At 37.1% G+C, this 17100-nt stretch overlaps 1 protein-coding gene across 4 annotated transcripts in view; it reads right to left on the bottom strand.

The window, feature by feature from the left end:
- LOC117985706 (homeotic protein antennapedia-like) overlaps nucleotides 1-17100 on the bottom strand; it is a 292055-nt gene that overhangs the window by 181671 nt on the left and 93284 nt on the right. The window contains exon 1 of one of the 4 annotated variants that reach the window (XM_069501603.1): nucleotides 9038-9062. The exons of the other annotated variants lie outside the window; for them this stretch is intronic. The gene's annotated coding sequence lies outside the window, so the exon portion shown is untranslated. Of the gene's footprint in view, nucleotides 1-9037; nucleotides 9063-17100 lie in introns of those variants that run through there. 4 annotated transcript variants of the gene reach the window in all.

The following is a 17100-nucleotide window of genomic DNA, read 5'->3' on the forward strand; positions in this document are numbered from 1 at the left end:
TTTCTCTCATATACCTACCTATTCATCAAATGACAATCGACATTCATAACGGCTTCGCTTAGGTTGTGAAATAGAGACTTTTAAATATTTTGTGTAGGTACCTATTATTTCGCCAATAATTTTCAAATCATTTATTTCAGGAATGTTTTTACAGATCGACGCGCATCCATAATTATTATCTTCTGATTGATAGATAGGTTTTTTAAATACTTAAAGCCTAGCCTTATCTAATTACTGTACAAATCATGCCCGCGTGGAATGGTGGAATGGAAGATTTACGAGAAAGATCAGAAAATGCCATATTTCAGTCTTACAAATTTACAAATCAATCAGTAGGTAACAGAAGACTTGGTACATCGCCTGCTAAGCCGCACTGATTTAAATGTTAATCAGAGTGGTGAAATTATTAATTACAATCCACCATCACTGGCGTTATAAGTATATGCAGATTGGTATGCTAACGAATGATTAACTATGTATGGTCCAATTGTAGCTAGGTATATTACGGAGTAATTTGATTTGATGGACATCTTTCCTAATAATCTTAATACTTCTATAGATTTTTGTAAAACAGGTCGATGTTATGTCGAGGCAATAAATATTAGGCATACCTACTTGCGCCGATTGCGGAGTATTTAACTCCGCAATCGGCGCAAGTAGGTATGCCTTTCTTATCGAGAGTTACATTTTAGTTCCGTTTTCGTGGAGACCCTGGGGCCATGGAGTCTTAGTGCAAAATTTTTTTTACGAGACATTTCACTGCGATTAATAGCCTCATGTGGTGACAGAAAGGCTGGCTCATTTTTCGCGCAACGGATCAACCTGGCTGTCCAGCGCGGAAATGCAGCCAGTACTTATTCTTGGCACCATTCCACACGGGCATGATTTGTATAGTAATTAGATAAGGCTAGCTTTAAGTTTTATTGTAATATTTAATTTGCCAAAAAAGTCCGAATTAAAGAAGACACACCTACCTATTTAGATCAGAAGTGTAACTAAGTACGTCGTGTTGTTGATCTTTGGAATACGAGTCAGCAAAGACTATTTGTCACTTGTATTTTGCAGAACTGCTTCTAATACTTTGCTATCGTCGTTCAGTTGTTATCGTTATGGTACGAGAATCTATACCTATCTATTCCTAAATATTTTTAGGATAGGTACGTGTTCAAAGTTTTAAGCAAATTCAAGTGCGGTCAGTCAAACACTACGTGATTGTGAATGTTAATCAATTTTGGATAGGTAGGCCTACCGTCGGTTATTAGTGGTGTCAATAATAATAATAATCAGTATTCAATAACAAATCTATACAGTTAGTAAACAATGAGGTGACACGTCCTGGTTCAATATTAATATTTTGGGCGCGGATTTATCCATCTAGTTATGTGACCCAAGTAACCTAATTCAATGGACAAGGCTATGCCAGAAAAAGAAAGAAATATGAGTTGATACATTATCATTTATCAAAATCAAAAGGGCCAGGTATGACAATCAGTAGGACCAACTGTGTATTCTCTAAAACACTGTGTTTCCTTACTTTTTAGCCTAATGGGCGCACTGATTCCTCCACCAGCCCAAAGGACAAAGATCTCTATCTTAAAATATTTGATAGCTTATTGTTTTGTATGACTTCCCTATACTTTTTATAAATACCTGCAATGTAGTGGAAGGAAAAAAGAGGAGAGGAAGACGGAAGGATTGCATATAAAAAAGGGGTGGATAAATGCATTGACGGATGACTGAATGGAGTGGAAGAAGAAGACATGTTGAGTCGACCCCACATAGTGAGGGACAAGGGAAGGAAGAAGAAAATACAATGCAATGTAATCATAATAAAGTGTGGGGGACCGGGTATCAAGCATTTTCAGCTTTCTGTCGCTTTCTTGTGTTGTCTCGCGGGCCGTATACTTTGTAAAAGTAAAAGTCTAGCTAGCTTTCAACAATGATGCAGAATTCAACGGCACGTAGGCACAGCTATAGAATAACAAGAATCGTGGTGTGAAGAAATGAAAGTCAAGATCGTGGAGTCTGGAAATCCCTACAAGAGATTTATTTCCAGCATTGAACATCCATCAGCGAAGACAGTGGGGAAAACACTCATATTATAAGTAATAAAGAGGCAAAGCTTGTAGGTTTGGATGTGTTTTTCTTATTTTCTTTATTTTATTTAGTATTTTTTTCTTATATTCTTTATTGGGTTTACCAACAGCTTACAACATTTAGGTACATAAAATATAACAATTTTAATTTTACAAAATACTTTTGCAAAATGATAATCTAACTATAGGTAAACACAGCATGATTAGGGAATGACAAGTTATCCTACAACTAAGTAACAAAATTTAATTACATAATTAAACAGATTAATTACTACGAAGGTAATCTCCGGATCTAATGATCTGATTTTGAAAATTCTTTCACTAATAGCTGTTAGGTTAGGTACATTATCCCCTAATGCAATACCTAGGCTATAAGTTATATTATCTCGCGGAGGAAGTCGCGAGCAAAAGCTAACTAGTAAAGTAGTAATAAACAGTGGAATATTTTTTCTTTTTTCAAATAATTTTCTTTCGTTTGCTGATGCACCTGTTTATTCAGCCACAACTTTAAATGATTAATTATGTATTCGTCAGACTGCTCGTCGACACCTCATAAAACTCGCTTTAATAGTCACCTCATAAAACTCCCTATTTATAGACAAAAACATTGTCTGCTCTTCTTTATACCTAAGCAACATCTGAATTGGGAATGAGTGCATTTAAAGATGACAAATGGCTTATTTGCTAATTCCAATGCTGCATAAAATATGTTCTTACCTAGCCTTAAAAATGATCAATAGGGTTCCGATAATATATTTTATCCTGAACGAGTAGGTAAGTATTACGTATTCTGTGGTATAGCTAAGTTATTAAAATTAATCAGTAGTCTTATTATAAATGCGAAAGTGTGTTTGTTTGTTGGTTTGTCCTTCAATCACGTCGCAACTGTGCAACGAATTGACGAATTTTTTGCATAGGTATAGAGAAACACCTGGAGAGTGACATAGGCTACTTTTTTGCGGAATCAAAGAGTTCCCACAGGATTAAAAAAAAACTAATTCCACGCGGACGAAGTCGCGGGCATCACCTAGTATTGTAATAAATCTAACAGCCTGTTATTAAAATTAAGTACTAGATGATGCCAGCGACTTAGTTCGCGTGGATTTAGGTTTTTAAAAATCCCTTGGGAACTCTTTGATTTTCCGGGATAAAAAGTTGCCTGTGTCAATTCCCGGGACGCAAGCTACCTCTGTGTTAAATTCATGTAAATCGGTTGAGCGGATAGGAGGCCTTTAAGAATCTCGTGGGAACTCTTTGATTTTCACAGATCAAAAGTAATCTATGTCCATAACCGGGGTGTAAGCTAACTTTGTACCGAATTTCATCAAACTCATTTAAACTGTTAAGCCGTAAAAAGCTAGAAGACAGACAGACAGACACACTTTTGCATTTATAAAATTATAATACTAGATGATGCCCGCGACTTCGTCCGCGTGGATTTAGTTTTTCAGAAATCCCGTGGGAACTCTTTGATTTCCTGGGATAAAAAGTAACCTATGCCCTTCTCCAGGATGTTCGTCAAAATCGGTTAAACGGATAGGCTGTGAAAGGCTAGCAGACAGACATACACGCTTTCGCATTTATAATATTAGTATGGAAGTATGGATATTAGTATGGATGAAAGTAAGGATTTATTAATATTAATAAAAAGTCCCTAATTTTAAGTCCATCCATATTATCCATATCCATAAAGAAACTGGAATCGCCATAGGACACTTCCCGGAAGCTAATCGGTGTCGGGCTGGCACCAGCGAGCCCTACATTAAAATTCACCGAACAATTGCTCCAGGAGTCATCACGTATCGAATAGAATAGAGCCATAATGTTTTATGACCCCTTGTGCGCCTTACTCGTCGCTTCGGTGTTCGAATGTTAAATAAATAAGCGATCGACAATCGACATCGCTAGAATCAAAATATATCTACTACGCCTTAGATTTCATTTACTTATTGCACCAAATGTGATGATGAGTAATCTACTTCTGGATCTAGAAAAAGATCGTAAATTTGTACATTGGGGATCCACACTGCCAATTTATACCGATAGGTGGCGCATAAGCGAACCAGCTATACTGAGCTGTCAAACGCCATAGTTAAAAAATACCTATTGTCATGTAAACATATACACCACAGTGGTTCCTTGGGCCATCCCTATACCAGCGTTTAAAAATTAATAAAATGAAAAGAACAATTAGTAGGTTTTATAGAAGGTAAAAGTTTAACTGGCATTTGTGCAAGTCGATTTTCAATAGACTTCAATCGGATAGTGTCGATTCCAGTAGGTACGATAATATTATACCGTAGATAAGTTCCATTTTAAATAAAGGGTTCATCGTAGACTTGCATTCTGTTATTTCAATAAGATTTAGGTTCAGTTTTAAGACAGGCGAGTTAAGTTATATTACGGTTACGGTTAAAATATATACACCGTCTTAGTTTAACACTAACCGTAACATAACTTTAACCGCCTGTCATGCAACTGGACCTAAGTTAATGTTAGAGGTTTTACACAGATTTTCTTCTGACTTGAACATAGGTAATAATATTATTATGCCATTTCGAGTAAAGCTCGACAAAGAGCTTCAGATCTTCTTAAAAATCTCTTCCAGAATCTTAGTTCTGTTTCGTGGTAACCTCTATTCTTCTTCGAAGTTATGTATCTACCTACCTACTGAAATTCAGCAGTTGATTTTGAAACTTCTTACTTATTGTATTTTTCTTGATGAAAATTAGTACCTACTTATAATTTATTGTCTTATTTTGTACGTTAGTTAATTAACTAAAGGTAGAACCAAAGCCAGAAGCGTAAAAGGTATCAGTACTTACGAGTAGGTAGGTAGGTACCTATAATAGCTATACCTAACTAATCTTGTGTAACTTTTAAAGCTCAACGTTTAAGTGATAATTAGCATTATATATTATGAGAAAAAGATAAACGCCCGCTGTCAGTTAGATAGATTAGAACATCGCAGAGGGAGGCAGCCGACTTGCATATGTTCAAGTGAATTTTCACAGCTACGGAACCAGTGTCCAAAGGGCATGCAGCGCGGTGTTGCAATCACGATCCCTGATCACGACTAGCCCTCTACTATTTATTAACCTACATTATACACACATAAAATATGCAAAAATGTTCCTTAACTTCGTGTAAGTAAGGTTCACGTCAACGGTATAAACATGTTGGGTTATACTCATTTGTGGCTTTGCGGATGAAGCACGTGAAATTCAACTTTATTTCCTAACGGTTAAGTCTTAAAGCGAATGCATTATGAATTTGTAATGTTAGCAAAATGTCTCTAGACCGTGTCGCTACTAGCCGTAAATGCATTAAGTTTGTTTTAGAGATAATAATCGTTGCGAATGCGAATGCTTTGTTGTTTCAAAGATAGAGTTGTCGTCGGTGATTTATTTTTGGTCAACTCTTGTTGGACTTAATAGAAATAAAGGCGATGCGCTTTTATGCGAAGCCACGCTTAAGGCATTCTATACACCTCTTTTTATAAGTCCGCTCAAGCATTGTAACTGGCCGTAGACTAGTTACCTATTTTTTCATTCATATAATATATTGAACTTCATTAAAAGATGAGTTAATGATACGGAAATGATGAAAAAGTTTACGCTAACTATCGAGTCTCGAGATATTTTCTTTTTAAACGTAAAGTAATTAGATTAGATTAGACAGGTTCTTTATTTTTGTAAAGTTGTCATAAGGCTGGGCAGATTCAAAATAATGGCCCCATACCATATCGACTGACAGATGGACGAATCAATAAAGGCAGAAAATAATAAATTTTTCTCTAATTGGTGGGAATAAGGATTTTTTTTTATTCTGTGACATGTTAGCTTTTGACTTAGATCTTAATCGGTTTCTACGCGTAGCAGCAACACCGGAAGCAACTACTTACTCCTGAAATGTGACGTAACTCCTGTCAAAAGGCTCTGGAGATATTTTTTTTACTAATCGGATAAATAAGTACTTACCGAATCGAGAAAGTTCGAAATTCCTAAAGAAATTATGGGAAAGGATACTTCTTCCTTTTGAAGATGCTTTTGGAAAGATAAATCAGCAGAAACTTCAGGAAAATTTTCTCAGTGCATTTTTAAGTTGCTATCAAACAAGAAATTCCAGATTTTTTAGTCTTGCGTCACTGTGATTCCCACGCCTCACTTCTTGTACTTAAGCACTTGGTCTGTTACATGTAGCACTTTGAAGACTGGTGGTACTCAAGTGATAAGGGCAGTCTAAAATAGAAGCAGACTAACTTAGCAGGCGTGCTAAAGAGGTATGGTAGTGCTTCATGAAACTGATACAGGTAGGATGTACCTAATTGGTTTCTTCGCGGCATCGTAACTCCTGAAACGCATATACCTACCTCAAACATTTTGAGTTGCTATAAAGCAAGAAATACCAGATTTCTTACAGTCTCATCTAACCAAAATCAGGCTTCGTCGAAACAAGGGTCACGGTGCTTCCCACGCCACACTTCTTAGTAGTTACAAGTTGCTACGTGGTCGCCATTAAAAACTAGTTTATTCAATATTTTGTTGAATTTATCACAATTTTAACCGCCTCACCAGCACTCAGCAATCCAGTTTGACGCTTAACGGCTTCCGAGTTACATCGTTACATTAAAAGCCATTTTGTTTTAACGTAGTTTTTGGAATTGAATCAAAAACGTTGGTAGCACGACGCTATAATCATGTATGTAGATTTTATTATATTTGGTTTAGAATGGAAAACTTGTGTGTAAATCTGTTATTTTGGTTCAAATCTATAAACGGCGTAGGTAGGTTCTATAAGTTCTCGTTCGTTTGTTATATCCACAGAGGTGGTTATGACTGTTGGAATTCTATTCAGAGCACTGAGAGAAAGTTTTCATATAAAAAAACTGGTCAAATGCGTGTCAGAAGTCAGAACATACATTAGGTGTTAGCTACAAACTTTGAAGGTTGAAATGAAAACGGTAGTTTTTTTCAAAAACTATTTAAAAACCCTCATGCTGATACCTAGATACCTATTCAATGAGGTAGGTACTTATCACTCGAGGGGCTAAACAAATTTTTTCACACAATAAGCTCTCGCTTTTCATGTTCAGGAATCAGGTGGGGCCCTGAATTTTTGCATAGGTACGTGCAGCAGTATGCCCGCGACTTCGTCTGCGTGGATTTTTTTTTTAGTTATAGTTTGTTTTAAACCCGTGGGAACTAGCACGACACAGACAGACAGACACACTTTCGCATTTATAATAGTAGTATGGATAATAATTATTTACATTTATTTATAATATTTAAATAACGTAAATTAACGTTGTTGAATTACGGAACTCAGATAATTTTAGACGTTTTACGACTTGTGTTTTGCTAAGTATGCTTTTATAGGTATAATATCTAGGTACTACCTACATTTTTACACAATTTAGATGTAGGTACGTTAGTTTCCTCAAGCCTCCACGTGCTTCAAATATTCGACTATAATACAAAACCATAAACTGGAATACCTACTTAAAACATTAAGCATAACATTTACATTTTTACAAGCACCGCTGGAATTTGGATGAAAAAAACTACGAAAACGTCGAATACCTAGCTTAACTTTTTTGTTTTTCTTCCTGGTTTTTGGGGGAAAATCAAAACATCCACGTAGCCTTGTTTATTAAAATAATTTCGTTAATGTGCGTGCGGTGCGTTCCGTTACGACCTGCTAGCACGCAAACTAGGCCCAACAAAGTTTTCTTTTTCTATCTATCTAGGAAAACTGTTATCTATTCCATACCTTACTACTTCCACACACGGGCTAAAACTGAATGTTTTTACGAGTTTTTCGTGAACGATTCTTAACTTAGTTTGTAATAGAAACGTAATCAGAGGTTAAACCAGTTTACTAGACCCTCTGAGTTATGAGTTTGGTGGGTTTGTAAAATAGATTAAGATTGCTTATAAATATCGTGTACGGCTGAAAAGTCGGCCTAGCAGACTGCAGAAGTCTTCGAAATTACTGATTTAAAGGAAACTCCCACAAAAATAGAGAGTAAGTAGGTATATTATTCTAAGTTAAGAATCGGTCTCATTCTTCAGATCATAAGATAAAATTCAAATCTATAAAACCCGACTAAGTAGGTGAACACTCCTCTTTACAAACGCTGATAGTTTTTCTGCCATTTGCTCTTATTTGACTTTAACAGTAGGTACTATACCTACAGGGTGTAACCAGAACGCTAGCAAAAACTTAACGTTGAAGTTTTACTACCTAAACACAATCCAATACCAATAACCATTTGCCTCATTTTGTAGTTTTAGTGATTTAGTATTTTTCAAACTCGCAATGTATACCTACCTATGTGCAAAACTTGGATAAATGCCCTGCCTACGACGCGGCTTGACTCCGAGTGGCCTACTTACGGAACGTTCGTTGACCTCTAGCGTCAGTCAGATGTTTTATTTGCAATATAGGTAGGTAGGTACCTACTTATCGTGAAATTTTACAAAATACCTATAGCTTTTTTCCACGCGTTTTTTCCGCGTTTTTTTTGTGGTATTAAATACCACTGATCATCAGTACCTACTATCACCTGTCTTCGTTTTTGCCAACGTTCTGATTAGGTACACTCTGTATGTACCTACTTACCTATTTGTATATTTATGATTTCAGAATTTTCTTTAAGAGGAGAAAAAATAGGTATACGCAGGTACTTACGATAGCAAAAAAATTCAGAGACCTCCACTTTTTTGAATGTAGGTACTTAACATCATGTAGTGTAAATGTAACGTCATAATAATGATATTATGTCACCCGCACCATAATTACGAAACCAGAATAATGAACGACCATAAACGATTGACACCTCATTCATTAAAATCGGCTCAGTAGTTTAGGCGCTACGGTGGAACATACCTAAGTACCTATACTTAAATATAAACATAGACTATTAAATACATACATACCTACGTAGACTGCTAAAATCACAACCCTTTCTTTCGGCTTTGCAGTAGGTAGGTACCTAGTTGGGTAAAAAAATAATTGACTTAAGTATATTTCGGCACTTCGGTGACAAAGAAAACTAATTATGTGCAAAGTACCTATAGCGTGGTATAGTGTTAGGTAGGTAGGTATAGTTCGCGACAAGTCGAGATGGCAATCGGGGTATGAACCGGGGGGACCCGCACGTCACCCACGTCGCCCGCACTGGGTTAGAGCGAGAGATGTGCGGGTGTACGGGGCGTTGCTTTCTCGATTGCCATCTCGACCAGTCGCGCACTATACCTACTTATTCCGCGTTGTCACGATGATAACACGTATCTAAGCGGCGAGGTAGTTGGCAACAATATGTCAAATGAATGTCAATAAGCCGATAGATATGCCTCATGATTTATTATCTAAATACATGTGCGTGGACTAATAAATTAATTATCATAGTTAAGTACATTGACAGTGGTTGGTAACATTTTATTTAAAAAAAAATGTTTAAAATCTAAATCTAGATTAGGTAGGTAGGAAGGTCCTAGGGACCTAGGACGTACCTACCTACTTAGGATGGTAGAGCTTTTATTATCAATTCTTATTATAGTTCTATTTTTTCCAACCTTTCAGCGTTATCCTTGTGCGTTTAAATAGGTTATCACTTGCTTTAACGGTGAAGGATAACATCGTGAGGAAACCCCTGAGAGGTCTAGGTACTTAATGTTGTCAAAGGTGTGGAAAGTCTGCCAAGCCACATTTGGGCAGCGAGATGGACTACACTTTCTCAATTTGAAAAAAGACCCGTGCTCTATAACTAGGTACCTAGTGGGCCGGCAAAGGTTTGAGATGATGATGATGATAAGGAGGATGTCTACCCTATTATTTTTATTAATAGGTAACCAATTTTTAAGGACTAGGTAGGTGACTAGCTGCTGTGCTAATCTCAACTTTTTAACAAAATCTAGCCATTGACACCTTTTGATAACCATTGCGTTTATTAACCTTTACCCACCATAAATTATAATCGCTAAATATTTTGGTCAAGTGCAGTGTTTGTACTTATACAATAGATCAGCATCCCCACATCTTGCCAGAGCATTCCAGCGCCGGGGGGGCGGGAGGGGGGGTGACATAGACAAATGACGCACCGCCAGCGCCCCTGCCGGCGGCGGAATGAATTATTGCCACCAATCGAGAGTGCTTCTCCAGCGGCCATTTTTAATTTTAAGGGGTACGTTACCCCTGCTAGTGTTATTATTATTAAGAAACCATTATGGGTATTGGTGGACAGGGAGGGGAATTAGTCAAATTAGCAATCCTTTAGTTAGAATCAGGTTAGTATGGTGTATTTAGATCTAGGTACCTATTTCATTGAAAGGATGCATTTATTAATATAATGTAGGTAGGTAACGTCGAAACAAGAGACCTAAAATGACCTATAGCTATCCATTCATCAAACTAAGTAGGTAGGTAAGTACCTACCTAATTATTATTATGAGAATGACTACGGATTAGACTGATTATTTGTCTTCAATAATTGTATTATTAGTATACCTCAATACTTATAGGTACAATGTTTTCACATCGATTAAAGTACCTATTCAAGTCAAGTAATTTTTTTTGTCTGTTTGTAGATCGTACCCCGCACCCTAAAGCAGAGATTAGGCTGTAGATTAGGCTGATGATTAGGCTGAGAGATTAGGCTGTGATTAGGTACAGACAGATGAGGGTGATCTGTGTTAGGCTATCTAAATAATGCAACATGACGCGGAATGTCTAAAATTAGTCGAAAGTTCCTTTAGAAAAACATTTTTCATCCTACACAAGAACCCACACATAAGAAGTTTATAAAATTAATTAACTGTTATTTAAGCATTGGTCATTAAAAGGCGTTCAACAAATTAAAATGCAATCAAAACTGTCGTAAATCACGCCCTCTATCGCCGCTACGTCGAACTACTGCCCATTTTGTCACTACTATCTCAATCATTTTCTTAATTTCTTCTAACACTCGCTTTTATGACCATCACACATCAGTCTGTTTACATGTGTGTTAGGTATTTCTATACATAAACTGTCATATTTTGTGCGTTATAAACGAATTTATCAGTGCATAGAATGCAACTAATTTTCCAATTGGATTAGATTTTGTTTAGAACAGTGGCATCTAGCGTCGAATAGAAAAACTACATATAATTAGAAAAATCTTATTGAATTATGAAAAATAATTGTTTGCCTGTGTGTTTGTTGTCTGTGTGTCTGTTGTCATCCGATTAAGTTGCAACTCTGTACAGTTGTTGTTGGGACTTGTAGGAAGGTTTCTGATATAGTAAGTAGGTGCCATCAACAAATAGATGGCATGTGAGTCGCCTTACAAATTGCAGTGCTTGCCAGGTTGCCAGGTGCTTAATACCCACGGAACAGAAAAAACAGTACCTAATAGGTAGGTAGACCTACCTATACTTACCTAGTGTAAAAATAAAAATCTTCAATCGTTGATATCTAATAAGTAGGTACTTATAGTGTACGACAGGTCAAGTGGCAACCGGGGTATGAGGCGCGAGGACGCCCCGCACACCCGCATGTCACCCGCGCTCGCCCGCACCGGGTGAGTGCGGGGACTGTGCGGATGTGCAGGGCATCCCCACCCCGATTGCCATCTCGACCTATCGCGTACTATAGGCGCCTATTTATAACAAAATAAAAAATGCATTTGATTTATAGGCCCATTATCATTAAAAGCATTGCGCCGATAGTGAAGTAATTTATCATGAGCACTCATGAGGTAGCATAATATTGTAAATCTATTATTCATCACAATAAGTGAAGTATTGACGTAAGTAATTAGGACAGTCGAAGCCCACCCAGATGGACCCACAACTAAGCAAAACTAAGATAGGTAACAATACTAAACATAGTGTTAGTAAATGACTGTATGAGGTAGGTACCTATAGGTACTACGGTTATCACAAGACTATTTTTTTTTTCATTTTTAGGGTTCCGTACCTTAAAAGTTTGGCAGGTAGGTAGGTTTTATAGCACACGTAGGTACCTAAGGGGGAAAATGTGTTCATGAACAATAATTAGTATTTTCAACTTTCAAAGTAAGTAGGAAGGTAAGATTAGGTGTACCAAGTGCGGTATCATATGAAAAGGCTTTTTACCTGCAAATTCTTAAACAGATTTTTATTTATTTTTATGCATACCTAATAATTTTTGATTTATCGTCAAAAAAATACAACTCTAGTACGGAACCCTCAGTGCGCGAGTCTGACTTGCACTTGGCCGGTTTTTTATTCCATTACCTGGTGGTAAGTGATGACTGATGACGCAATCTAAGGTGAAAGCGGGCTGACTTGGAAGGGATATGGCAGTTTTTATTAAACCCATACCTTACCCCTTATTGGTAGGCACACGGCATCGTAGCGGAACGCTAAATCACTTAGCGACATGACTGTACACAGCATGTGAATCATCCCTTACTTTGTCCTGCTTAGGGTTAAGGATCATTATCTCCTAATTACTGAATTTTATGTCACTCAATAAATTCAGCAGGTTTCAAATAGCCGGCAAGGAACTTAGCGGTTCACTCTATTAATGTATCTTTTACCCAACTAAGGGTAGAAGATAAGTGCATTCTTCACCTTTATCGAGGAGCCGAGGTTAAACCGCGTGTGTAATTAAAGGTAAACTAAACGGAACGATGACAATAGGTGCCGGCCTTGTTCTCAGATCATGGGCAGAGATAAGCTATTCAATTTATCTACATAATATATTATAGTTAGTGGGTTAGATAAATAAATGTTTAAAGGGGATTTCACATTGCTGCAAGAGCCGCACGCATCGCATTTTTGGTCACTGAATATAAACGAATAGTAGACATTAGAATCCACACTAAACGCTGCAACCTTGCGAGTTTTTTCTTTCTAGCAGCGTGGTTGGTGTAGATAATAATTGTATAGGTAGGTAGGTAGATAATAATTATGTATGCGCTGTCCATATTGCTGCCGTTCTAGACATCGAAAAAACTAAAAATGTTTTTGATGTTAAATTGCCAAAAATGTTTAAATTTAAAAGCTGATGTTTCTAAAAAAGAATGCTATGTAGGATTATTTTTAGTTCGTTTTTAGTTTGGTCTTACGAAGCAATATTTTTGAGAAACATCATTTTTAGAATATTCCCACGTTTTGGCGATATTAAATCAGTTAACCGATTTTTAGATTTACAGGATGGCAAGCTGGCCGTACCTACTGCCATCTGCCACTCAATTCAAAATCGGCAACACGAATCATTTGCAGTTGCTGCCGATCATTGCTAAAACATCTGCATTACTCCGATGCCTCCAACTTGGCTGGCTCATGCCGCAATCACAATGTATACTTAGTCCGCGACAGGTTGAGATGGCAATCGGGGAGGGAACGCACCGCACAGAAGCATAGCCCCCGCGTCAACCTGGAGCGGACAAGCACAGGTGAAGTGCCGGTGTGCGGGGCATTCCCCCGCCTCATACCCCGATTGCCATCTCAACCTGTCGCGTTACCTAAGTTTCTGGTTTCATTTTTATTTTCAGGACTGAGAAAATGTCTTGTCTGCGCTCTTGGACTTGCGAGACTCTGCCTTTTGCGAGCAGCGCGGCGGCTCGTCTCGTAGTAGGTAGGTATGCGATCAACTTTATAGACAGCGTGCTTCCGTGCAAGTTTTAGGAATATTAATGTTTAATTAAATTAGTGAGTTCAACGGCCGTGGGTCAAGATTTGTGTAAGTTAAAGAATATTTATTTCCCAAGGTAAACGAAACTTAGGTCAGCAGGTATAGCTTATTTACGTGATACGTCGTAGGTAGGTAGGTACATTTCCAGGCTAGGCCATTGCTAATTGATATTTGATAAGAATATAAAATATGAAAGTTTAATTTAAATAGGAAACATAATAACTTACCTACTAATAACAAAAACCTGCTGCTTACTTACTTATTTTAAAGAAAATAGGATTTATTTTAAAGAAAACGTATAGGTACCAAGTCTGCGACAGGTCGAGATGGCAATCGTGGTATGAGGCGGGGGGGACGCCCTGCTCACCCGCATGTCATGGCTGTGCGGGTGTGCGGGGCTTTGCCTCTTACTATAAACTAAACTAAACGGCGGTTAACTTATACCAGATTTAACACACTACGAAATTTGTTAGTCGTTATTAATTATATGTTAATAATTTGTTAGTTGTTAGTAATTGTTAGTCGTTACTAACAAACCTAGGCAATTTTTAATAATGGACTTAATGAAGTACGGCAGCTAGGTAGGTATATGCATATATACATTTATTTAAAGAAATTCAATGTGAAAGTCGTCGCGGGGATCATTCGTCTAAAATAATTCCTATGTCATAAATGCAAACGAGTATCTTTATTTTAATTTATAGACTAACGCTTAGCTGCAATCAGACCTGCTGGCAAGTGATGATGCAGCCTAAGATGGCGCCCCCTAGCGTAGAAGATGCCTATTCACTCTTCTTTGACAAACGTCTGTTTGGCTTGGTCAAAGGCTACTTTGTATCCCGCATATAATCAACGAGTTCCCATAGTATTTTTCAAAAGCTTAAATCCACAGTCCATTAGGTATATAGGCATTATCTTTTAATTATTTAATAAATAATATTAAAGAAATTCATGCGTTCAAAAAATCATACACGCATTTTTGGCAACATTAGTGTTAATTACAGAGTAATTACTCACAAGCACTCGTCATGGGTAGAATATAGACCAAAGAGGTCCATTCCACACTTTACAGGGCAAGGGGCGCACTCAGGAATGTCCACAATTATTTAGGGTAAAAATAGAATTTATGTATGAAGTTTTAGCTTAGAATTTGTTAAATAACTAACAATTGTTATAACGAGCGATTTAAATACAAGTTACTATTTACTAAGATGAGTTTATACCATTCGAATACTTAATGACAAAGTTGCGTGGAAGCAACCAGCTGACCTTTCAGTTGCACAAGATCAGAGTGAACTAGAGTAAGAGAACTTTCGGTTTGGTGACTATGGTGACGTAAAATCAAAGAAAAATAAGGCTACTTTAGGAGTTAGGACCACCGCACCGCGACCGGCGTGAAATAATGTAGCATTTGACGCCCGCCAGTGACGACAAAGCCTCGACGTTTTTTTAAGTCGTGAGCTGTGATAAGATGGTGTACCAAGTGAACTGTTGCACTACACCTGGACCTTCTTCTTTGTAGTAGGTATCTGCTTTCCGAACCGTTGGTAGTCAAAGACGTAGCATAAAAGATACCTACGTTACCTACTACTTACTTAAGTAGTTGTCCTATAGGTATGAAATAAATAATTTTGATTTGATTTGAAGGTAATAAAATTAAAAGTTTAGAAGCAATTTTCACCTATAAAAGCGCCTAATCCATACTCAGATTTTCATTCTGAAGAAATGTGTTTAAACAAAATGAGTAGGTAGATATACCTACCCATATTTTAATACATTTTGTGGAAATTTTTACACAATTAGTTCTAAGAATATAATGCTATTGCATAATTTCTTTTATAAAAAAGATAAGCTGAATATTACCTATTTCTTCCAATGTACAATGACAATGACCTACTAAGTATAATGTTGCAAAAGGGTTTTGAAGCCATGCCCACTTCCCTTTTACGAATTACGTCCATTTGCCACTTTACTTTGCAGTCGAAACTCTACGATTTAGAAGTGCAATGACTTTTAAAGTGCATGACTTGAAAGTGTTAGAGAAACTAGTGTAATAACATAAAGAAAATTAATTACTTTATTTAGTGTAAAAGAAAATGTTTACAAATTTCACATACTTACTTACCTAGTGTGAAAATCGTGCTTAAATTATATTATTTTAAAGCTTCCAACAAATAGGTGTAAGTACATTAATCATATTCATTAGTCACCCTCGACTGGGCCCTTTCTCGAGTTAGGGGGAGTTACATCCTTTTACTTCGAGTCAACAAAATAACAACCTTGAACTTAAGTTACGATGACCGATAATCCGATAACGTCGTGATAAAATAAATGCTTTCGAAATGGATTGTTTTAAATAAAGCATTTGACATTAAATTAGTGCTAAAATGTTTATAAAACCCATAGCTCCAGTAATTTTACTGTTCAATTATCGTAAGTATAATATTATTTACTAGTTCACACTTCTCACTCGCCCAAGAATTTTTGATAATCGCTGTAGTTGTGGAAACCCCAAAAATCCTGAAACATGTATTTTTTCATTTTTAAACCGAAGCCCAAACACTAGTTTTTTACGTGAATAGAACTTGAAAAAGGACGGACTTTCATGCAAACTTTCAACCGAAAGCCATACAAATAGAAGCTTCGTTGCTGAAAACAAGATTGCTTCTTTTCTAGCCAATGGGCTTCTTTTCGAGGTGTAATAGGTATAGGTCATTTCTAGAACTTTTAGCAAGCACAATGTTATTATTAAGTGCGTAGGTATCTCAATAAACAGGTAGGTAAGTTATCACCTTTTTTAGCGTTTAAACTATCGTTAGTGATTTGCATTATAAATATACCCCACACCGGCTTTACTTAGATAGGTACGTGACGTTAGCCCGACTAGTTTCGAACTCATCCGGGGTCCTTTTCTCAACCGCGACGTGTGCGCGAACTGAGTCCCTGTGAAAAAGGACCCCGGACGGGTTCGAAACTATAGTCGGGGTAACGTAGACTGCACGTGAGTAAAACTGGTGTGATATTTGTATAAGTGATCACCTCTTAACGCATTGTTTATCGCAAAAATAGATAAATAAAATAATATTCAATATTAAACTTCGAACACAAACTTTTACAGTCTCAAATTAAGCTCTTACGCATCCATTTTCTATGAGCATCCATCTAAACAATAGATTAGCCGGCAGACGGCGGGAACGGCATTTTAAAGAGGCAACGTGAACACGGCACGCACACATAAATAATTTTGGCGGGAACAAATGAGCAGCTGATTAATGATTTACGCACCCAATTCCGTGTACAGGGTGTTCGCAGTACATAATAGAGCTACAGTACGAAC

This window comes from Maniola hyperantus, chromosome 10, assembly GCF_902806685.2.
Source record: "Maniola hyperantus chromosome 10, iAphHyp1.2, whole genome shotgun sequence".
NCBI lineage: Eukaryota > Metazoa > Arthropoda > Insecta > Lepidoptera > Nymphalidae > Maniola > Maniola hyperantus.